This window comes from Microcebus murinus, chromosome 12, assembly GCF_040939455.1.
Source record: "Microcebus murinus isolate Inina chromosome 12, M.murinus_Inina_mat1.0, whole genome shotgun sequence".
NCBI classification, from domain to species: domain Eukaryota; kingdom Metazoa; phylum Chordata; class Mammalia; order Primates; family Cheirogaleidae; genus Microcebus; species Microcebus murinus.
The window spans coordinates 31,008,611-31,033,825 of NC_134115.1; the positions used below are offsets into that span (position 1 = coordinate 31,008,611).

The 25,215-nt window shown below is 41.7% G+C and overlaps 1 long non-coding RNA gene and 1 other non-coding gene across 2 annotated transcripts in view; both read left to right on the plus strand.

Annotated features, from left to right (window-relative positions):
- The window catches only part of LOC105856664 (uncharacterized), a 43,683-nt gene extending 19,134 nt beyond the window's left edge, over positions 1-24,549 (plus strand). Inside the window, exons 2-3 of the long non-coding RNA XR_001147255.2 lie at positions 20,592-20,674; positions 24,214-24,549. This is a non-coding gene — a long non-coding RNA (uncharacterized LOC105856664). The remainder of the gene's footprint in view (positions 1-20,591; positions 20,675-24,213) is intronic.
- Positions 10,352-10,517, plus strand: LOC142874600 (U1 spliceosomal RNA). Its single transcript, XR_012922276.1, has one exon. It is a non-coding gene; the product is annotated as a U1 spliceosomal RNA (small nuclear RNA).
- Positions 24,550-25,215: the final 666 nt, after the last annotated feature.

The following is a 25,215-nucleotide window of genomic DNA, read 5'->3' on the forward strand; positions in this document are numbered from 1 at the left end:
AACTTCATGTTTATAGATATTAGAAGAAACTGGAAAAAGAAGGTGAATTTAAAAGGAATCTGAATGATTAAATTGTCCCAGGAGACAAAAATAAGTTTAATCATCCCCATACTGAAAATCAAAGTTTGCATGTGCTCTAATCTCATTTCTGATTCACATTCAGTGAAATGAATACTAACTTAAAGGTATGATGAAAAGGATATCAGATCTGGAAACAAACTCACACTCAAATCCTGCCATGTTCTTTGTGACTGGGGCAGCTACTTTCTGTGTAATCTTCAGTAGAATCATTTGTGTAATGGGAATAATTGCCCTGTGGTTGGAGGAAAGATAACATGAAAACAAATATGAAAACTAGTTATAGTTTAAAATGGATGCATTTTAATCAGTTATGACATAAGCATATTATTTGTCCTTTGACAAATAATTTGAAGGATAAGAAAAAAATCACTGAATCATCTGGAAAGGTAGCTTAGTACCTCTGACTTGACTTGACTTCAACTCTTAGCTCCCTCTAGGATCTTTAACAAGTCTGTTGATCCATTAGTTTATCTTTCCCTATGAAATAACGTGCTTTCCTTCAGTAGCTTTCCTCCTACCCCGAGAAGGCCTTGGGAATTTAAAGGTGCACAGGGATGAGATTCCTGCCCTGTTGAGTGCTAGGGAATCAGTCCACATTCCAACATGAGAAGAACTCTATTCTGGACATGCACACGGAGACACTGGAGGATGAAAGAGTGCAACTGAAACTGCCTTTAGCAGTCTGAGAAAGGTTCAGGGAGGAGGGTCCACAGAAATCCTCCTTTCATTTAGGAATGAATGAAATTTCTCCCAGCAATGAAGAAATTTCATTGGCTAATAGGGCATAGTGCAAAGCTGAGGCCTGTGTGTACCTATTTCCTAGCAGGATTCTTAATCAGAAAACATTGGCTTAGACCAAAAAGCCATCTATCATAATGAGATAGTGTCAGTATTATTCAAAAGCAAAATAAAAATGTTTAGAAATTTCACTTCCAATATGAATGATAATATTTATTGCTTACTAAATAGGAGGCTTTTTTCCTACGTACATTATACGTTTTAACTTACTGAGGATGCTGTTATTATTATACCCATTTGACAGAGGAGAAAACTGAAGCACAGACATGTGCAGACACTTGCCAACGATTACACATCTAGAAAGTGAAAAAGCAGAGATTTGATCCAAGACCGTCTGGCTCCAGAGTCTAGGCTCGTATCCATTACACTCTACTGTCTCTACAGCAACAATCTGGAAGTTGAAATACCAAGGCGTTATTTCCAACGCTTTAAAATATTATTTACACTACAAACTAGTCTAGGTGATTTTCTAAAAACAGGCCTTCACAGTTTTGCAGTCATTGCCAAAGCATGTAAAATGTGAGTTTGGGAGGTTTACTAAGAATTTGAAAATCATTTTCAGATTCCTTTGTAGAATTCCATGGGAACAGGGAAAGAGACTCCAGGTTCTTAATTATAAGCATTTGGCGTTTCACCCATCCACAGTAGGGAGGACACTGAGCTAATCTCTTTCTTACTGACTTCAGTTAGCCGTTCAGTCAATCAATCTATAGCCCATGTTGCAAAAGGCAATTTGGTTGGATTTATGTTAAAAATTAACAGTTGTGAAAATCAGAGGGAAGTTGGGTCCAAATGTTTTCCTCCTTTGAGAGTGACATCATTCTCCTAGGTGACAGCTTTTGAGCTCTCCGCCCCATTTATAGCTGAAGAATGTGGCTTGCCTGTTGTGAGATTCAGGTTGTCACATTAAAAATATTATTATTATTATTATTTAATGACTTCCTAGGTCTTGCTTTATGCTTGCTCAAATCCAAGGTGATGAGCTCACTACTCTGAGCAGCCTTGCTCTGGCCGGCTGCCCACCTTTGCGGGTGCCTGGGACTCTGCCCCTGAAACACCAGCATCTGGGAATTCTCTGGGGAGGCCCTTCTCTTCCTTTCTCTGGCCCTCGTTTTCCTCCTTTTGTTTCTGTCCTTTCTCCTCTGCTCCCTTTCACCTATGCCTCGGCCCCAAAACGCTCTGTTCTGCTTTTGGTTTTAAGAATGGCCTTGATTGCAAATGCCTGTTCAGGCAAGCCCAGCCTCCCAGAAAGAAAACCCGCCCCGGCCTTGGCGGCATCTGAGGTGGCACTTCGAGTGGTGCCAGGGACACTCAGAATCTGCTGCAGTTCTTGTCTCTTTATTAGGCCTCAGAGCCAAGGCTTCTAGGAGGAGCCTCACTTGTCAGCTGTCAGTCAGGAGGCAGCCTGTTCCTCCCAGGCGCTGCCCCTGCCACAGGGGGGTGACCAGACTGTAAAAATGAAATAGACTTCAGTGGGATTCCTGAAATTCATTTTCTCCCTCGGATGCTTTCATCTCACTCATTTCACTGTGTTTACAGGCCCACAGGTTTCCTGAGGGCAGCCATGATTTAGATTTACAGTTCCCCAGGCAGTCTGATTCTGAGGAAAAGTTATAACACCTGTAATGTATTACTGTCTCCTGGAGGAGCAAAGCATGTCAGGGGCTGTGGAGGTTGGCTACCCCAGTAACTGCAGACTCTCTCTGCACTGCAGCACTGAAGAAACACAGGCTGGCTGGACAAGCCTTCGCCTCTCACTATTTCCCTGCTCACGGACACACAACACTCAGGTTCTCAGAGATGTGTGGCATGTGTGTTGGGGGGGCATGGTAATTTCAATGTGTAGTTCTAACAAAAGTCCAGCAGCCATGCCACAGACTTTGGACATGGCAGAGAGAGTTCAGGTGTAAGATACAAAACCTAGAGTGGGTTTCAAAAGGATTGAAAACACAAGACCATCCGGCTGGGATGGGGAAAGGGGTTGCTGTTAGCAAACACAGAAGCTCCCTACAAATGTTTTCCTCTCTTGTTGATTCATTTCACTTACAATTTGGTGCATCTTTGCTAAGACAGGGTAGAACCAGCATTAAGCTGAGCCTGGAGGGGAGTCGTCACATGGGTGCCTGCAGGGCCCCAAGCTGAGTGAGAAGGAGTGATGAGCCCCGCCCTGCAAGGTGCCAGTCTCCTTAGTTCTCTGGTAGGAATTCAGCTTCCTTGAGGGTCTGGCTGCTGCCACTCAGCTCCTCACCCGCTTAGGAAGCAAAATCACAACAAAATCACTTTCTGAAACAGAAGGGGCCAGTGGGCATTTGACACATTGAGCCAGGTTTATGGGACAGCTTGCCTCCAGCACAGGCTCTCAGACGTGGAGATCCAAAGGCTTCGTTGTCCTTCCTCACGGTGCCCTGTCCTTGTTCTCGAAGATCAAGTCTGAGTTCAATTCACTATTCCTGACATGTCTGTGTTGCTCTCGCTTCCCTAAGGGTAGCCGATGGAGTGTGACACTAATTTGCTTCTGCACCCCCATCTTCTTGTTTCGCTCTGCTGTCTAAGGTGCCAGAGGGGCTATTGGCTCTCACTGTGAGCTACTCAGGTTGGTCAGTATGTTCATGAGGTGAGTAAAGGCATGTTTGAGTCACTGGGCAGAAACCTACACTTATCCATATAGCTAAAGGCAGCCTATTAATAACAAACATTTGTTTAGCATTTAGGAGACCATATCCCCCAAAGCCCAGTGATAATCTCAAAGCCTGGAAGGACATGATGAGCTCTGATGTCAATATTCATCTTGCCCCTGCCCTGAGGCCAACGTGGCAGTGGTACCCACCATTACAAGTTCAGTAAATAATTTTTCAATTGGTAACTGGACTTACTGTTGGACATGATCTGGAGTACTGAAGGAAAAACATCAGTGACCCTTTAAATTTTAACCTTTCAGTTAGGGTTAGTTATTAATTTTTAAAAAGTGGAGTCCTTTGAAGGACCAGCTAAATGCTTCAGTATCTTAAAGGGAAATTGTACCTTAAGGAGGGCCAAAGAGTAAATGCCAAGATGAACAACAGAAGGAGTCCAGCACCCTAGTGGGCTCAGCAAACCCTCTTTCCATTGCATTCTAGAAACACATTGCCTAGCTTCCCTTGCAGTTAAGTGGAGCCACATGATTATCTTCTGGCTAATTTCCAGGTCTGGTCTCATGTCCTACATCTGTGCTTTTCTTTTCCACTGGGTGCATGCAGAGGAGAACCAGGCCCTAATAGATGTGGAATCACATGACTAAGGAGCCTGGTCCCTGAATTACCCTGTGGAGCAGAGACCTCACTGTGCCCTTCTCCTCTCATCTACCTGAACACACACCTCCATCCCACTTTAGCTTCTGACGTGGGCAAGAAAAAAATTCTTATCATGTCAAACCACTGAGATTTGGGGGTTTATATGTTTTAGCAATTAGCACTACTTATCCTAATTAATACATCTCTCTTTTGGGGCTCTGGATTCTGGACCATGAAAATTACATGAAGTGTTTTTATTTTCAGTAATTTATCTGCACACCATGACCTTCTAGGGTATTATTTTTAATGTTATATTAGAAAAATAGCATTTTCTTTCAATATGAGATTTTTAAAATTTATTCTACTCTTAAACTATATTGGTTCATAAAAATAAAACCATTCCAGTTTAGTCAGGTAAGTGGATGAATATTTATTCATTCATTTAAAAAATTGTATATTTCCTGCCTATATTGTGCCAGGCAGTGTTCTAAATGCCAGGATAGGGCAATGGTGACTATCATAAAGTAGGAGCCTGCCTTCATGGTGCTTACATTCTAATAGGAAAGCCAATAATTTGAAAAATAAATAAATAAATAATTTTTAAAAGTGGTAAGTGTTGTGAACAAAGTAAAGCAACTTGATAAATAATAAAGCAATGTGATAGAAAGTGCTGGAAATAGAGAAAGGAGCAGCACCCCTCTTCCAATGGGCTGGAAGTACATTGTGGAATTGATCTGAAGGTCTCTCTATATGAATTGTGATTTCAAGGTCTTCTTTCTTTTAAATGCTCTTAATATCTATGACTAAGTGGTAATTGTATTTGGAGAACCTCTAGGATCTTTGTAATCCGAGGGGACCTTCTCTCTTGAGGTAAGCCTAGGACATTTGTTTTTTCTTCAGTGGGCCTAGGAAACAGCTGAGTTCTCAGATCATACCCAGTCAGCCAGTCATGGCTGCCCTGAGGAACCTGATCCTACTCTAGAGAACACAACAGCCCCTGTGGCCTTCCAGACCCAGCTGTGAGGAGAATGGGCACAGCAAGGCCAGCTGTGTCCAGGTACAACAAGGGAATGCTATTTTATGCTGGATCAGAAATTTACAATACTTCAAGAGATGGCAACTCTATTATGTACACCCTCAAATTTTCTCAATTTTCAAATTTTAGGAGAATAAAGTGAATGACCAGAGTCTGAAATGTGTTCAAATCTCTGCTATCCCACGTGTTTAATCAAAAGAGCAACTTTCAAAAGATAGCTCTCAGTTAAAATAAAACAAAACATCTCATTATTAGAGTAATCTACTTAAATATCTACTCTAACCAAATTCAGAAAAGAAACTTTAATGGAATACCTTACTGGTTTAGCATTTATCTCATACAAAGATGATATAAATCAAAAGGTTTTGCTTTTGCTTAGAAACAGTTCAGGAATTTCATATCTTGAAAACTTCAACATACCTTTCCCACCCCTCCCTGACACCCATCTTTTGTTGCTAGCAAGCCTTTTTTTCCCCCATCACCAATGCTTTTCTTTGGTTAAAGAGGTTCAACTTGCCAAAGAAGACAGGCAGGGTCATCAGTTTGTATAAAGACCCCTAGAAGGATGTGCCAATTTGTGAACATTAATACAAAGTAAGTGTTCAGCAGGCGAAAGTAAGATTAAATTAGATATGCTTTTGCTACCATTCAGTTCAGTTTAGAATATTAATAATCTTAAGAAGAGCATCTCCTCTTCACTTATATGCCATAAATAAATAAATAAAATGTTCTAAAGATACTATACAGCACTCTTAAGGCAAAATTGCAGGTATGAATAATAAGAGCTTACATTTATAGTAGGTTTAATATGGTCCAAACATTGTGCTAAGCACTTTACATGAATTATTTTCTTTAAAGATGAAGAAATGGAGTCCTGAGAGGTCATATAACTTGCTTACATTTAAATAGCTAGAAAGTGGCAGATCCAGGAATCCAGTAATCCAAGACAGCCTGGCTCCAAAGTCCACTTTCTTAAATACCATATTTCCCATAATGAAAGATCAACAAATGTCAAGTCATCCTTATGATGAATGGTTCATTCTGATTATCTATATGGGAAAAAAAATCCATATTTCTAGACCAAAAATCCACTCTACTTTCCTTTTCATAACGAGGGCCTTTGAAATAGCAAATGCATTATGGCTACTCTATATAGGACTTCTGACACACAGATGTGTAATCAGTTCTGAATCCCCACTGTTGATTTTTCTTCCCTAGGGGCATGTTGCTTGTGATTTATGTGATTTTTCTGTACCATGTTCTACTGTGGCCGAATCCCACTTTGCCTGACCCTGTTCTCCCAAGCCTGCATTCTATGATGAGAGCAAACCCAGGGAGAAAGGGATGTTCAGAGAGAGACGTTAGGCAAGTTTCCTCAAGATTCAGCTTTGATTTTTATTCTTCCTCAAGATGTTACTGCCATGATAGCACTCTGGTATGGCTTGGGACAGCTACAGCAGAATTTCTTGCTGTTCCTATATTAAGAATGTGTTCTCAGAAACAGCTGGTGTGTTACAAATGCAACTGAGTGCCTTAAGAAGTGGGATGATTGGAATCCCACTCCTAAGCACGCAGGCTGTCGATGTTTGAGAGTTGGTAAATGAGGTAGCAGGAAGGGGTATGAGGGGACCTGAAGGTGAGAGTGGGAGCCAAGCTCCATGCGTCTGCTGGCTTTGTGAACCTGTGTCTTTCACCTAATCATGACCGTGGAGGACTGTTGTGGGAAGCAGTTAGTTTATATTTGTCAATCAATTCTCAGATCTTTGCAGTAAGCTGTTGGCTGAGAAGAATGCTTTATGACAGTCTTCATGGACAAACTTGGATGGCATATGGGTAACTGTGAGCAGTCATTCTTCATTTCTTCTGAGATAACATGGTCAAATTAGTGTGGGAGGGCTTTTTGTTCAGTTAGATATTAGGGAAATGTCTTAACCTTTAGGGATGTATTGGCAGTAGAGGCTACACATCTCTTTTTAAAGTAATCACAACGAACAATGATAGAATGAGATATAGTTTTCAATTCAATTTCATATGCATTGTCCAGTTGATCTTCCAGAAAACAGTTCAGTGGGTAGAACAAGTATTACTGTTATCATCCCCAATTAAAGATGAAGAAACAGAGACTTAAAGAGGTTGAGTGACTTGCCCAGTCTACCTGCCTAAGAACTGGTGCTACATTTATTACTTCTCTGCCCTTCCTCTCTTCTAAATCTCTATTTTGGTTAATAGGACAGTGTGTTCTTGGTTCTTCATTTACCATTTGATCATTTTTCCTTAGATTATTATTTTTTTTTCTGTCATTGTTGAAATACTGGCATTCTAGATCTTTGTTTGCCCTTTCCCTTCTTCCCCTTTTTTGGTAAGCTGTCATTGGAAAAACTCATCGACCCCCTTTAGAAACCAATGATTAGTTTGCTGCACATTTACTTTAATGTCTTTCTATTGTGTCTTCCTATACAGTAGAAGCTGGAAAGTTAAAGATACATTTCTCAGACTCCCTTGCAGCTAGGTTTCAGGGTATAGAATAAGTTTTGCCAATTAGAAAATATGTACAATTTTAACATCTTTATTGAGATATGACTCACATATCATATAGTTCATCCATTTAAAGTGTATAATTCAGTGACTTTTAGTACATTCACACAGCTGTGTAACCACCACCACAACCAAGAAAATATGTGAGTTTTAAAAGGAAAAGTAAGGCCAAGGCCATCTATTTGCCACTTTTGATTGTCACTGCTGGTACGCACAGTCATGTGAGCATTGGGTTTCTCTGCAGCAGCTTTTTAGTATCCAGTAACTGACTTCTTGTATGGCAACAGGCAGTTGCTGCAGCAGCCGTGGTGGCTTCCAAGTTACTTAATTGAGCCTCCTAATTATTATGGCAAGTGTAGCTTTCCTGGCACATTATTTCTATAGCCATTTTCTCGGCATTATTCCTGAAAATCCAACTTAGATCCTGCTCCTCCAGTCTTTCCAACAATTTTATAAACACTTAATTCCCTTTATTAATTTCCTTGCTGAGTAAAGTAGCTAGAGCAATTTGTTTCTTACAAATGAACCCATTTGAGCTCAATATTTATATTTTTAACTTCCAACTTCTTACTAATCTTCTCCCAACTTGAAAGGCATCCCATAGTCAACATACCCCCAAATGAACTCATTATTCTCATTCATAAACCTTCTCTTCCTCTTGATTTTCTTATCTCAGTGAGTAGCTCTACCCAATAACATATTTACCAAGCCAATAGACTTGGAATCATCCTTAACTACTTTCTCTCCCAATTTCCCTCTCTTCTTTCACAATAAGTTAATAAGTTACCAGATCCTAAATCTTGAAATTCTCTATTGTCTCTGCAACTGCCAGACCTTCATTTTCCATTGCTTGGATTCTTATAAAGAGTAACAGTCCTTACACCTGACTGGCCCTTCTTCTACTCTCAGATCTTCCCACATGGACATGAGAGTGATCTATCTAAAGCACCAATCTCACCGTGGCATGTTCTTTCTTAAAGTCATTCAGTAGCTCCTCTTGCCTAGAGCTCCTTAACGCAGCATTTAAGAGCTTTCATGGCTTGGCCTCTTTCTAGCTCTTCAGGCTCATTTTCTGCTGTTTTTTTTTTTTTCATATTTTATACTTTGGCCATTTTAAACTATCCACCATAGCATTTCACTCTCTTATTTGTGTATGCAGTTTCCCAACCTGTTTTACTGATGAATTCTTATGTTTTAAAAATCCTATTTAACTGTCATCTCTGTGATGATGAAGACCAACTTTATTGAAGGTCAACTTTATTGACCAACTTTGCTAAATGCTCCCACCACAACTCATTCCCTCCTCTCTTCCATTCAGTGTATTGTATTATTGCAATCTCACATGTTATGTTTGCTTACCTGAATTTTCTCCCACTCATCTGATACCTGTACACCCTGGGCACCTAGCACGGAGCCTGATACAGAGCATATGCTCAGGACATACTTGAATAATTTCCCTGAAATGGGACCCATCCCCAGACCCAGTAATCTTCCACTAAATGTTCAAGATAAAGGAGGATAAGTCACATATTGAAATCAGTATGGGCTCCAGCGTGCCTGGGAGAGGAGATAGCATGGTGCAGTCAAGAAAGCACTCTTCTCTAGCAACGCCACTTCCACGTATATTCACTTCTGAGTCCAAAAGAATTGACAGCAGCTACTCAAATATTGTGCACTGATATTCATAGCAACATTATTAACATTAGCCAACGTGTGAAAACAACCCAAATGACCATTGGCAGGTGAATGGATAAATACAATGTAGTGTATACATGCAATGCGATATTATTCAGACTCTGAAAGGAATGGACTTCTGATACATGCTACAATGTGGATGAATCTTGAAGACATTATGATAAGTGAAATAAGCCAGACACAGAAAAACAAATATTGTATGATTCCACTTACATGAGATACCTAGAACAGTAAAAATTCATAGAGAAAGAAAGTAGAATAATGGTTAGCAGGAGCCAGGGAAAAAGAGGAATGGATACAGGGCTTCAATTTGGGATAATAAAAAAGTTCTGGAGAAGAATAGTGGTGATGGTTGCACAACAATGTAAATGTACTTAATGCTATTGAACAGTACACTTTAAATGGTTAAAATTGTAAATTTTACATTATATATATTTTACCACAATTGTCATGGTCTGAATGTTTGTTCCCCTCTCCCCCAAAATTTAGTCACCAATGTGAAGGTATTTAGAGGAGGCCTTTGGAGGTGATTAGGACATGAGAGCAGAGCCCTCGTGAATGGGATTAGTGCCCTTATAAAAAAGACCCCAGATTGCTGCTTTTCCCCTTTCATCACTTGAGGACAGAACTAGAAGGTGCCACCTATGAACCAGAAAGTAGGCTCTCAGCAGACACTGAATCTGCCAGTGCCTTGATCTTGGACTTCCCAGCCTCTGTGAGAAATAAATTTATGCTGTTTATAAGCCACCTGGCCTATGGTATGTTGTTATAGCAGCCTGAACACATTAAGATGACAACAACAACAATAGCACTCTTGTAATCAGGATATGTGACTCTTAGTCTCAGATCTTCCATCAAGTAGCCATATCAAATTAAACTTGGTACTCTATTTTCCTGGGATCCAGTTTTCTTATACATGTAGTGAAAAGTCTGGAGTATACTTACCTGGCAGGGGAGATACCATGATCATGAAGGTGGTTTTCCCAGGACAAGGCTCATCCATTGCACTCCGGATGTGCTGACCCCTGCAATTTCCCCAAATGTGGGAAACTCGATTGCATAATTTGTGGTAGTGGGGGACTGTGTTCACTCGCTATCCCCTGTAAAAAAAAAAAAGAAAAAAGAAAAAGAAAAGAAAGAAAAGTCTGGAGTAAATGCTTGATAGTTCCTTCTAGCAATAAAATTATTTTGTCACCTGCTGGAGGATCCACTTCTATTTGATTGATTGTCCAAGTCATGTGACATGCTGCAGAGGATCCACCACGTCACAGCCCTGAGGAACCTTTACAGCTTTTCTTCTGCGGGCTGTCGAAGTCCAGCTGAATTTCAGCAGAATGGTCCCAGCAGTGGTTGACCAGAGTGTGATACTTACACAGTACACTTAAAATGGTTAAAATTGTAAATTTTACATAATGTATATTTTACCACAATTGCTGTGGTCTGAATGTTTGTTCCCCCCGCCCCCAAAATTTAGTCACCAATGTGAAGGTATTTAGAGGTGGCCTTTGGAGGTGATTAGGACATGAGAGCAGAGCCCTCATGAATGGGATTAGTGACAAATATGTGGCCATAGCAGATCATAAATGGAGCAGAATATGTTCCCAGAATTCAATTCACCATTCATCCATCCATTCATTCATTCAACATTTATTATGTGCCTGCCATATGTCAGAGACTCTCCTAAGTGCCAGGAATATAGATATCAATAAGACATGTGGGTTCAGAGCATTTATAGTATAGTAGGAAATACTAGTATGTTAACAAATACTTAAAATAGAATAATTTTGTATTTAAATACCAAAATAGAGATACGTACAAAGAACTATGGGATTTGTAGGGTCACTTATTACCTGTGAGAAGTAAAATGTCACAGAGGAGGTTAATTTTGAGCTAGTCTTCAAGAATGAATTCATAAGTAACAATTCCTGGTTTTCCCCTTTCATGATCTACTCTCTGTGTTCATTTTGCCCCAACATGGCAGGTGAGGTATGAGAAGAATTTAGAAGAGGTTGCTATATCTATGGCAGGATGGCTGCTATAAATAGCATTTTTTCTTAAACCTGATCTCTCCTGATACATTCTCATAAATATACGCTCTCTTAATATCTTTTAAAGACCCCCTTAGGCAAAGATAAAATATTACCCACAATCTGCTATTCTCTTAATAGCTTTGCCAATGTTTGCAGTTCCAATGTCAATAGTTATTATATAGCTTGGCTTTCAATGCGGGCTTAAACCTCTTTTATTCTTGTGGTAATCAGAAAAATAATTGGATAGTTGGTGTGCTCTTTGGAATCCCATTGAAAAAGAATTCGGTTCTGCCAGATCTTGTCATGGAAGAAGAAAACAGACACAAAAGGTGAAGAAAAAGCTCCTGAAAGGGAAGTGCTGACAGGTTACACCAGTCACAAAACAGACACGCAGCACCCAAGGGTCACCAGCTTGGAAGACGTGCCAAAGTTGGCCAGCAGGTCGCAACAGGCAGGAGTTAGAAGGGAACTAATTAATTAAAGAATATCAAACACATTGTCAGGGTGCAGACAGCTGAAAATAAAATGGACTTCACATGGTTTGACCAGTAGGGGAAGAGTAAGACTGAACTCATAAGAAATTTCATCAGAAAAGAGGTAAGTTTCAACACATTTTGATGCTATCATGTTGAGAAGACAAATTGCTCTTCCAAATTCTTGCAGGAATAACGAAACTAAAAGCTTCCTAAAAGGAAATAAGAACTAACATTTACTGAGCACATACTATGTGCCAAACACTGAGAGAAGCCTTCTGGGCAAATAAGTTGATGCTTATTTGCAGGGCACACCATTTACATTGTAGTAGTATATGTGGGGTCGTGCAGTATTTCAGTGCTGGTACCATTTTGTGTTGCCTCATTTAATCCTTGTGAAAGCTCAGTGAAGGAGATGTTACTTTTACAGATGAGGAAACAAACCTGGGTCTAACTCTGTCTCCCCAGTGTACTAGCTATGTTATCATTGAATGTTACTTAGCCTTGCTGGACTTGGAAGTCCTTCCCTATCCCACTGTCCCATATGGATGCCAGATGGCAGCCATTGCAGTAAATGGCTTCCATGGAAACAACAACTAAAGAAATTGTCTTAGTCCATTTTGTGTTGCTATGGCAGATACCACAGATGGGATAATTTATAAAGAACAGAGATTTATTTCTTACAGTTCTGGAGGCTGGGAAGTCCAAAGTCAAAGGGCCATATCTGGTGGGGGCTGTCTTGCTTTATCATCTCATGGCAGAGAGCACAAGGGCAAGAGGGCACATGTGCATGAGAAAGGAAGGGTGATGAACTTATCCTTTTATCAGGAACCCATTTTTGTGATAGCTTGCCCACTCACATGGTAATAGCATTAATCTATTCATGAGAGCAGAGCCTTCATGGCCTAATCACCTTTTAAAGGTCCCATTTCTCAACACCTCTTGCATTGGGCGTTAAGATTCCAACACACATACTTTAGGGGATGCATTTAAATAATAACATTCTGCCCCTGGCCCCCAAAATTCATGTCCTTCTCATATATGCAAAGTATATTCATTCTCTCTCAATATCCCCAAAGTCAAACTCATTCTAGCACCAACTCAAAAGGCCGAAGTTTGGAATCTCATCTAAATTATTAACAGATAGAGGTGAGATTCAAGACGCGATTCATCCTGAGGCAGTTCTGACTATGAACCTGTGAAATCCAAACAAGTTATGTACTTCCAAAATACAATGGTGGGACAGGCGTAGGATGGGCATTCTCATCTAAAAGAAACAAATAGGCAAGAAGAAAGAGTAACTGGTCCCAAGTGAGTCCAAAACTCAACAGGGAAAACAACATGAAGTCTTAAAGATAGAGACTAATTTTCTTTGCCTCCTTGTCCTGCATCCTGGGCACACCGGGGTGGAGTTGGGCCCCCGGGCCTCAGACAGCCCTGCTTTTGCTCAGCAGCTCTCACAAATTGGAGTGTTGTGCTTACAGCTTTTCCAGGCTGGGGTTGCATGCTGGTGGCCCTATAGTTCTGCTGTCTCAAGGGTTGTCCCATTGCTGTGGCTCCACTGGGCATTGTCCTAGTGGGAACTCTATCAGTGGCCCTGCTTCTACAGCTCCACTGGGCATTGCCCTAGTGGGGGCTTTCTTTGGTGGCTCTGCCCCACTGACACATCTCTACCTAGGCCCCTAGGCTGTCCATGACTTCCTTGGAAATTTAGAGGGAGGAAGCCATGTCCCCACAGGTCTTACATTCTGTGTGCCTCAGTATTAGCACTATGTGGTTGCCACCAGGGATTATGGCTTGTCCCTTCTGTGAGCAGTGGGTTGAGCCCCAACCCGGCCTACTTGAGCCATGGCTGGGGTGGCTGAGGGGTGCTCTGCCAGAATGTGGGGGGCAAAGTTCCAAGGCAGCACAGGGCAGCAAATGCTGAGTTCCTGTAAGCACCTCTCTGGAAACCTTGCCTTTGGGGTCCTAGCTTGCCTCGAAGATCTCTGAAATGCCTTTGGGGTCATTCTCTCATTTTCTTGATGTATAGTACCTTGCTATCTTCTGGCTGTACTGATCTTTTTAACAAACAGTCCCTTGGCCAAACCCTTAGTTTACTCTCCTAAAGATGCCTTTTTACTCTTTACATGGCCAGGTCATGAATTTTCCAATTTTTTACACTCTATTTGTCTTTTAATTATAAATTTCATCTTTAAGTCATTTCTACCCTCTAGTGTCTTGCTGTATATAGTTAAAAGTACCAATGCTTCTCCTTCAATATTTTGCTTAAACATTTCTTCCACCACATATCCTAGTTCATCACACTTAAAATTTGCTTTCCATAATACCTTCAGGCATATACACAATTCAGCCAAGTTCTTTGCTGCTTTATAATAAAGATGTCTTTTATTCCAGTTTCCAATACCTTATTCCCCAGTTCCCTTTCTCATCAGAATGGTCTTTACTGTTTATATTTCTACCAATGTTTTAATCATGAACACTTAAGTAATCTCTGAGAAGTTCCAGACTTTCCCTACATTTCTTGTCTTCTGAGACCTCAGCAAAATTACCCTTAACACCCCATTCATGGCAATCTACATTTTTAATTGTCTGCTCCTTCAAACTTGTTCACTCTCTACCCAATACCCAGTTCCAAAGCCACTTTCACATATTCAGGTATTTGTTATAGCAGCAGCCCTGCTTCTCAGTACCAGTTTTCTGTGTTTGTCCATTTTGTGTTGCTGTAACAGAATAGCACAGGCTGGGTAGTTTATAGAGAGCAGAGATTTATTTCTTACAGTTTTGGAGGCTGGGGAGTCCAAGCTTGAGGGACCTGAGTCTGGTGTGAGTCTTCTTGCTGCATCATCCTGTTGCAGAAAGCAGAAAGACAAGAGAGCACATACATGCAAGAGAAGAATGGGGTCTAACTTACTCTTTATCAGGAACCCACTCCCATGATAACGAACCAACTCCTGCTATAATGGCATTGACCCATTCATAAAGAAGGAGCCCTCCTGACCAAATCACCTCTTAAAGATCCCACCTCTCACCACTGTTGCATGAAGATTAAGTTTCCAGCACATGAACTTTAGGGAACACATTCAAACCACAGCAGAACCAGTCTTAGGGCTCTGCTGGCCTAACCAAAATGCTGACATGGACATAGTTTTCCTCAACCCTTCTTTTTTTTCTCCTGAAAAGTTTTCTCCTCAAGGTATTAGTCTTCTCAAGCCTTCTTCTCCCTCCATTTGAAACCTGCTTTCAAATCCTGTCTTCAGGTCAGGGCATGAAATTCCCAAGAATCTTTTTTGGTGTCAACCCTTTGCAGAATATCTGTATTTTAACAGGGAACTAAGCATTGACCTAGAGTCCCTGATTGGCATCTGTCTGGAGACTTTAGAATCTTACCTGAAAGAGTGAGTGTTCCTGGCAGGTTTTTTTTTGTTTGTTTGTTTGTTTGTTTGTTTTAAAGCTCACTATTGGCATGGTGTCTCCATTTGTGGCTGCTTCTAGAGTAAGGCTCTTAGATTTACATTGTCACCAGGGAAGAAAGCTGTAGTGTGTCTGTTGCATCCATAGGCAGGTTTCTGACTCTATTTGCAGATTGTCCTCTTCCATATCTTTACATTTGGTGCTCTCTTTTGGCCTCAGTGTAAGGTTATAATCACTGCTCACAAGATGAAAGAAGGAAGAACAGGGAACTTCGTGCCCACCCAAGTGAGACTACTCTTGTAGTCTCTTGTTATGCCTTGTTTCTATGGTTTGTGAATTTCCATCAGAAATGAAAGGAACCATTATTAGGCTAGGCTCTCTTTCGTAACTTGGTCAAACGCAGCCATTTCTCTTAATATGCACCCTACTGCCAACTGGTCTTACAATTGTAGAAATGAAAATAAATAAATGAAATAGTTGCCCCTTGCAAGAATGTTGGAAATCCCTGCTTTCAACCAAAATAAGAAAAATACAGAAGATAGATGTTTAGGCTTCAAGAAGTTGTTAAAGGACAGAGGAGAAGGGGAGTTGGTGGTTCATGGTAGTTCTTCATGCTTTAAAATCACTCTAGCAAATATTCAACTATTCCATTTAACTTGAGGCTATTCTTGCTTAGATTGCATTAATAATTTCTCCCTTAAACAGCGGGTACCATTGACATTTAAATTATTATAGGACCACCAGGTTTGTGCCCGTTGCATGGTAACAGGCCACTACACCAAAACAGCAGGAGTTGTAGCAGGGAAAGAGTTTAATGATCTAATGGCAGCCAAGTGAAGAGGTGGGAGGGAACCTCAAATCTGCCTCCCTGAGGAGTTTTGGACTGGATATTTTAAGGGAATTTTGGTGAGTAGGGGGCTGAGGAGCTGGGGGTTGCTGACTAGTCAGGAAGTGAGGGGTGAAGTCACAGGACAGGGAGGTGAAGAAACAGCATTCCTGGGCTGAGTTGGTTCCTCAGAGAGGGTCTTTAGACTGGCTGCATCAGTGGCCCTATTGGAATGCAGGATCTGGAAAATATCTCAAATGGAAAACTTGAGCTTTCTTAATGTAAAAGATGTTATCTATAGAAGCTAAGATCTTGTGATGGGGCTATGTGACTTTTAAGCAGGAAGCAGCTATAAAGAAGTGGGCTATAGGGCAATCTGGTTAATACTAAGCTATGCTTCTACTAAAAACCTAGGAATTTAGTTGCATTCATTTTATGAGGACAGTTTCAAAATAATCCTTATAGGGATGATTCCTGCCTTCCCTCTGGCTGCTGTTTGTTATATTCTCCTTCAGGGAGCTTGGGAAAAGAGGTTTTCATTTTGTTTCACCTCTTGAAGGTTTTGAAAGAACTGGAAAGAGAGACAGACAGACATAATATCCACTGAGCACCAGTTATGTACTTGGTTCTTTGTATAAATGACTTCAGTGAATTCCTCATAATAATACTGCAATGTAAATCTTTTTATTGCCATTATACAGTTGGGTATACTAAGTCCCACACATTGTGCTAAATTTATTCAAGCCATTCACTATGAGTGGCAGAGCTGTGAAATGAGCCACTTCCTCATACCACTGCCCTGTACTATCGCCCCTGACACTGTCAGTCCCAGTCCTAGACTTCCCTGGTTGTCTACGTCATGTGGGAAAACTGGAGGGGACTCATGTTCTACAGCAGTCACCTTGGGTAGCAGATTTACTGCTGCTGACTCTGGAAATCATTGCTGATCCTAATCCCAAGCTACAAAACTGCTCAGGTCAGAGGGAAACACTAGAAAAGCTATGAATCAGCAACACCAAGTCCCAGAGCTGGATCATTTTGTTTTTTTTTTTTCCCACTTTGGAGATAAGGGGCCCTGAGGCCCAGAGAGAGACTGATGTATACAGGGTCACACAAGGAGTTAAGCTCAGTTTAGAATCCAGATCTTCTAAGGCTGGTGCTTCAAGGCACACCCCAATGACCACACCCAGAGTTCCCTCTTCCACACAGCTCCAGTTTCCCATCTCCGAGCCTCCAGTGAGGTACGGATGTAGCCTTTGAGGGCATGCTAAGAAAACATAATTCCGAACACCGCACTGCTTCAGCATATGATGTCATCCAGTTAAGGAACCTCAACATTCATGGGGCAAGCAACCTCAATGACGAGATACATCCAGTGCCGAGATCAGGGTAAGCAGTGCAAGTCCTAGCACACGGCCCCTGGGTTGTTGTGATTTATCTATTGTCTAAAAGATGATCCAGAAGTTGGGCACTACTTCTAAATCACCAGGTTTTTCATTGTAAGTGACAACCTTTGCATTTTATTAGCGTGGTCTACTTTTTAATAAGCCTTTACAGGACCAATATATCACAAAAACATCATTAAAACCATCCTCTCTACTGGTTATAAATTGCCTTGATGGTGCTGTGACTACATCTTCCAGAGCACCTTTGACAGAATGAGCCTTAGGATCCAGGCATGTCATTGTCACAGCAGAAGGATGACATTGCAGCCCAGCCTGACTCTCCTCTGTGGGGAAAACACATATGAGGGTATCAGAAAAAGAGACAGGCAACTGTCTGGGGTGCCACTGGTGTGTCTGTCGCTGACGAGCTAGCTGTTAGACTTTGGAAACCCACTGAACTTATCTGGGCCTCTTTTTTATCTGTGAAATGAAATCTTCTTTGTCTAGCTCACAAGGTTACCATGAAGAGCAAACGAGACAACGTATATGAAAGCATTTTGGGAGCAGGTTAGCTCTTCAGAAAGCAGACTAAGACAGATTTTAGAGTGCAGGATGTTTATTGGAGAGTGCCCTTGGGATCACACGTCTGGAAGAGAAGGAGGCAATGCTGAACAGAGGGAGAAATGTGGTAATTATGCAAGCCGGTGACAACCTCAGCCACCCCCATGATAAGATCTAGAGCTAACATGGCCTGTCAGCATTGTCTCAACTTTTGCTGAAATGGCCAAGCCTTTACAGCTGGCATCAATTAGTCATTGGATGTCATTCGCCTCAGGAAGGGGTGCGAGCTCAGGCTAGGTGGCTCTCTGTGGGCCGAGGTATGATAGGCAAAGGCTGTCTGCTGATTGAATTCCTAGCAGCTGGGGCAAAATTCTTCCCTTGGAAAGAGAACTTGGTAGTGTATCACAGTGTCTACCATGGTCTACGCCTTGCACTGTCCAAATCCACATCTTCATATACATTGAGGGAGCAGCTCTTCCAGGAGTCTAAGGATCTTCTTTTTCTAGGAGGAAACTTGAAAAAGGAGGAGAAAAGGACAAACTATAGTCCCTGCTACTGCAACTGGTCTTAGGCCCACAGTAGATACTTTTGCTCACTGTCCTCCACTGTCTGTTTCAGGTTCTTCTCATCTCTGCTAGCACCTCTGCTTATCTCAGTTGCTGTCCTGGGTATGGTGACCCAGACCCTCAAGCTTGATGGGTTTGAACACCTGGTCCCAGTGCCCTTCTCAGGCCAGGCTTGTGTTACCTGCCCATTTCTTTACGTCATTAGGCTAGCAAATACCAAGAGGCACCCAAGTGGATCTCCCAGGCACCAAACATATTCATGCCTACCCCTATTGTGTAAAAGCAGCTATCTAATAAGGGTTAGTCCCTAGACACAAAAATTCCATAATGAGCAGATGGAAGCTGCAGCTTATTCCATGCACTTATTGTACTTTAGCTGTGTTGTCTGGCTGAAGTGCTCCCCTGTGGGAGCACTAAACCCACATAGCCCAATGTTGTGAAGATGAGAAGCATACATTTCCTAAGTGGGTCGTTAGGAGTGATGGTAACTGGAGCACCAGACCACTTCTATCCTTTGATTCACATGCCTGTGTATTCTGACTATTGGAGACAGAGCCCCATGTACAGATCTTTGGTTCAAGGTATCTACTGTGTCCTGAAGATTGGCACAGCATCCTTGTAAAGTACCACTTCTGAGCTGGTGCTTCAGCTGTGTCTTCTGCAGGCTGTTTCAGTACTTTGTCAGGCCAGCTGTATCTGAATGGTGAGATATGTTGCATGACCAGTGCATTTCATGGTCTACATTCTCTCACTGTCTTCGCTGTAGAGGGTCCCATGGTCTGATTCTCAGATATATAGCACACCATGCTGGTGGGTCAGACACTCTGTAAGCCCCTGGATAGTGCTTTTTATTGAGTCCCCAGGGGAAAGAAAGGTACACTCATACCTGACACTGGGTCTATTTTTGTCCAAATGAATCTCTGCCATTTCCTAGAGTTAAGGGGTCTAATGCAGTCAGCTTGCCACCAAGTAGCCTATTCATTTCCTCAAGGAAAGGAACTGTAGCACTGGACTTAGCATTGGTCTCAATTTTTGGTAGGTTGACATTCAGTGGCAATAGTTCCTAGGCTACCTTTTGTAAATGGAAAGCTGTGCTTTTGGAATACAAACAGTCTCCATCCTTGCTATTATTGCCACTTTGCTCAACTGCCCATCATACCAAAACCAGGGTGGCCAAAAACAGAGGTGGCTGACATAAACTAGCCAAGTCATTTTGTCTACTTGGTTATTTACTGTCTCTACTGCTGTAGAAACTCTCTGATGGGCATTAATGTGCAATATAAAGATTTTCACACTCTAAATCTACTCCCAGGCATATGTGCATGCCAGCCCCAGGTCTTCTAATCTTTCCCTTCCAAATCCATCACCAGCCACCCAAGTTATTAACTATTGTACTTTCTGTGAGTCTATATATTCAGACTTCAGACTACTTCTCTTCCAACATTAGTCTTCTTCTTCCTCCACTATCCATTGCATATTCCTTTCCCCTCAGCTAGCTCTCCTACTGCTCTTGCTTGCCTATGTGCTATGCTGACCTAAATCCTCAAGCAGGAAGTGTCTTAGCACCTGATTTTGGAGCCCTTCTCAGGGCAGAGAAGAGTGGATGATCAGGTGTACTTCCAAAAGCTTTGCCTTTAGGAATGTTTTCTTCACAACTTTTTTCCAAGGCCAACCCGAGTGAAGATGTAGTAAAGCCATCCACTTTCAACTTTGACACACGGAATAAGCCAACCCATTTATCTGTATTACATAAGTCCTTTTCTCCTCAGTCAGCTGCTCATAAGGGACCTCTCCTGCCCCATACAGCTGTGACTGTGAGCTGACAGGGTGATGCTAATGCAACGGAGGTGGATGATACTGAAGTCTGGGCTCCATGCAGCTGACTTACATCTTCCCTTTTTCCTGCTTGTGCTTTATTCCAGATGTCACTCCCATCTCACCGTGTGTTGTTGCTGGGCCAGCCTGACTTTATTGACTTGTTGGACCTGACAGAACCCAGTTCATGGTAGGCCATTCTGGATGCATAGTCATTTAATGTTCCATGGTCAAATGCCTTGTATCTGTTAGGGATCAATAGCATGCCAGAAGTTGTTTTTCAAAAAGTGGGTAATTCCCCAGTGCAAATAGCATGGGCTCATTCCAGAAGCTTAGGCATCTGTATTGCTATTCTCCCCTTTGGGCTTGCCATAAATTCCATAAGACATCTTTTCCCACCACTGGTACCTTTAATACAGTAAGATCTTCAGGATGTTTGCACTGCATCATGAACTGGCTACTCAAGATCCTTTACTGCATTGGGCTACCTACAAATGAGCAGCCTTCTTTAGGTGGACTGAAGCGGTATTGGTGTGGGTTATGCTACTTTCAGAACATGAAGAGTTCTAACAGGCACTGTTTTTCCTTCTTTGTAGTAGGAAAAGCGTGTGAAATAATTTGACTTTTACTTTTGATGGGATGTCTCAGCATGCCCACAATCACTGGACCTTTCACAATTTTAGTAATGTTGTCAAAATGATCTTTGTAGGACGTATCTAAATGCTGGAGCACATGTGTCTTACTAAGGCCTCCAAAGTGCTAGCCTCTTCTTGTTCAATTAGCCTAATAAAAATGATGTTACCAAAGTACTGGATTAATGCAACATTCTGTGGGATGTCCAGATGGTTGAGATCTTTTCAAACTATAATATGACAGATGATGGGAAGAATTAACATAACCCTAGAACAAAACTATAAGTGTATATAAGTGTACGTTAGTGTTTATTTCATGTGAATTCAAACTGTTACTGGTATTGTATTTAATATAGAAAGAAGGTGCCAGTGACTTTTGCATGGAAAAAAAAAAAGAAAGAAGAGAATGCATTTGTAAAATCTTTGCCGTATATCATGTACCTAAGGTCATGTTAATTTGCAGAGATATCACATCTGGCTCAGCAGCTACAATTGGAGATACTATTTAGTTGTGTTTGTGGAAGCCTCTTGTCAGCTTCTAGTATGCATCTGTTTTTTTCAGGGCCTACACTGGTAAATTCAATGAGGATATGATGGGTACCACTATTCCTGCATCTTTTAGATCTTAAGGGTAGTGCTAAATTTTGCCATCCCCCTAGTATAGAACATTATTTTTATTTATTATCTTCTCAAAGAGAGTGGATAGGGGAGAGGTTTCAAAGATTTATATTTGGCCTTTCCTTTAAGGTAAGGGCTCATGAGCCAAAGGACCCACTGTGGGAGCTGTGTTGAACACAAGCTAAGTGTAATATAATTATACATTTGCAGAGTGGGTAAAAGACTGAACATATGGGCTTGAGGACCTAATGGAACCTCTGTGAGCTGAACTTCTAGCAGGATTCAATTTATTAACTTTCTCCTGTAACAGAGGGGACATGTTGATACTTCAGGTCTCCAGCCACTTTGACCACATTGATCTGAATGTTTGTTTCCCTCCAAAATTCCTATGTTGAAACTTAACCCCCAAAGTGATGATATTAAGAGGTGGGGTCTTTGGGGGGTGATTAGGTCGTGAGGACAGAGCCCTCATGAATGGGATTAGTGCCCTTATAAAAGAGGTCTGATGGAGCTTTTTTGCTCCTTCCACCATATGAGGACACAGCAAGAAGTTGCCATCTATGAGGAACAGACCCACATCAGACACCAAATTTGCTGGTGCTTTGACCTTGGACTTCCCAGTCTCCAGAATTGTGAACAATACATTTCTATTGTTTATAAATTATCGAGTCTGTGGTATTTTTTTTTATAGTAGCCTAATGTACTAGGACACCAAACTTACATCCAACAATTCTAAAAATGTTTGGATCTCTTCCTGCCCTAGTATTCAGTTACCTGGGTAAATGGCTAAGGTTTTTTTGGAAAAGACTGGAGAATAATTGTTATGCATACTTGTTATCATGTAGTAAATAGAGTCCTTCTTCTTATGGAATTAAGCAATGGATTCTAGACTCAAAAACTATATCAAATTTAGAAACTGGGCAAGGGATTGTGACATTTTATTGAGGTGACTGCACTCAGACTTCTGATTATCTATCCCTGATTTCTTCTGATGGTGGAAGTTGAATAGTGTCCCCATTGGCTGCCTGACTATTTTGCCTGTAGAGATGCTGTATTCTGACCTTCTTCCTCATTGCGATGACACATCCATTTGTCTTCCAACTGCAAACACTGCCTCCTGACTTCTATTGTTTGGAATCCTGACATCTCCGTTGCTTCAGTGAGCCTAGTTTTGTAATGACTTCACCTACCAACATCTCAGGTCTGTAGACAAGGGCACCCCTGAGCTGTTAGGTAGTGCCCGTGCCCCTCTTGCAGGGGCATATCTATGGCCTTGCCAACTGGTGTGTCCTTCTGGGTTTCCTGTGGTGCACAATCATTTGGTGGGTTGTCTGGCTTTACATAATACACCTGCTCCAGCTTGCCCATTTCCCTCTGCCTTTCATTCCCTTCCTCCACCAATCACATGAGAATTCAATGTTTGAACCTCACTCAGAGTGAGCCAGCACTTCTTCTGAGTTTCCGGAGTCTTCTAGCAGCAAATTCACACTATCTCCTGGGGTTCTTGTCAGGGTATTAAATCCTGCTTCTCAGGAGAGCACTCCCAAATCTTTAAACTCTCCCTAATTCAATTTAATGTTCTTGTCCTTTTGATCAAATACCTACCTCAAAATCCAATTCCATATCCTTTTTTGGATCCTGCCTTATGTGGCTTCTAGGTTTTAAAACTCCTTTGAAGTGTAGTCCCTTTCCTCCCTTAGCAGGTCCAGGGTGTACCCAGTTGGGCTTTGCTGTGATTAACCCTAGAGGGCTGGAGAAGAGGCAGGCCCTGGGAGGAGGAGCACGTTATCTTGCATGAAAAAGGCCTCTTCATGGTCTTTAAGCAAGGAGGTGGTGCTAGATGTTAATAGAGAATGCTAGGCCACATCTGCAGACTCAGGGAGTTTAGGGGAACTTAAGTATTCAAGATTTGCAGAGCCACCAATGCAGATATTTCTATCCCATATGTCAGGGTCCCAGGGTTTCCCAACCAGGGTCCTGACTGTGAAATAGCAGCCCAGCCTTTGTTCAGAATTTAACCTTCTTTGGAGGTTGGCTCCTCTTATAATTAAGTTCTGAGCCTGGTCCTAAGCTTTCTCTGCCCTTTCATTGCAGAAGAGAGTGTCTTCATGTGTCAGCAAGGTAGCCCTCTCATTTCACATTTGGCTTTCCATTGCCTGTTAATTGCTCTCAGCCTTTTGTTATCTTTTTCCAGAATGTCATCCAAGCTGAGTTTAGTATTAATCATTGAAATCTATTGTCACTATAGTTACTTTCCCCTCACAGTTTTCAAAAGCCTGGTACATTGCACCAGTCCATGAACTCCCTTCTACCTGTATAACATCCTCGTTTACCTCCAAGTGAATTATTTCTATTTGCCAGACACTGTGCGACATGCTTTACATGTTGCCTGTTTCAGTTTTCCCATCAACAACGTGAAGTTCGAAAGTGGGATCTTCCAAGTTCTAGGTTAAACCGAGGCTCTTTATTTTTATTTTAGACACAAAGAAGCAGGAAGACCCACCAGAACTGTCGTGCTATTACTGACATACAGACTCTGAAGTCAGTTCTCGCTTCATTTCTTGGAAAAATGTAGTTACGTCTGTAGAGCATAAATCTGTAAAAACACAAAATTAATACATCAGATCCATCTTCAAAGTATCCACATTTGGGAATTGGGAAACTACAGTAAGTATTTTTCCTGCAACAAATCAGAGACTAAGCCAGACACTGAAGCCCCAGAATGCACCTGTGTTCGACAGTCCTATCTGGGGAGTAACCCTGCGTGATCTACTGCACCGGCTCTTTCAGAGAGAAGCCTCAGAAGGGAGGAGAAGAATGTCTGCGGGTTTGTCTAGGGAAAAATAAAAGAAATAATTGTTCTAAAAAAAGGAGAAATTGGTATTTCACGGGCAGCCCAAGTTGCACAGGAACACTTTAAACTTCTGTGGCTGGTATCCTTCATCTGAAAATCACCAACTTGTTTAAAAATCCCTCATCTGGGGGTTTGGCTGCCTGCAATCACGCAACCTGAAACTGAGTGTGTCTAGGTACCCATATGTCCACAGCAGGGGGCCCCAGGGTACTCTGGTGGGCTGAAGCCTGAATTCCTGTCACCAGCATATATATAGGAAGCAGCTAAACAAGAGTCCATTTTGGACATGAGTTATCAGCCATTAAGAAGAAGGAGCCATGTCAAAATGAGGTCATGATTTCAGTGGGCCTTGGGGCTTATGGTAAAGGGAGCATTTCTGTCCCAGACATGGCACTTGACCACACTGTACATTGTCCCCAATCCTGGCTCTCGTAAGATAGAGATAACATGACATTGTCTAAGAACAATACAGGTGGTCATGGTGCACAGTTTTGGTGTGTGTGTGTCTGTGGGTAATAAATCTAAAACCCTCCCTCCAGACTGAGTTTGGTTTAATGTTTTTCTGTATGCACCTACATACAGTATTTAAATTCTCTCTCCTTTTATTTAACTGTGAAATCATACTCT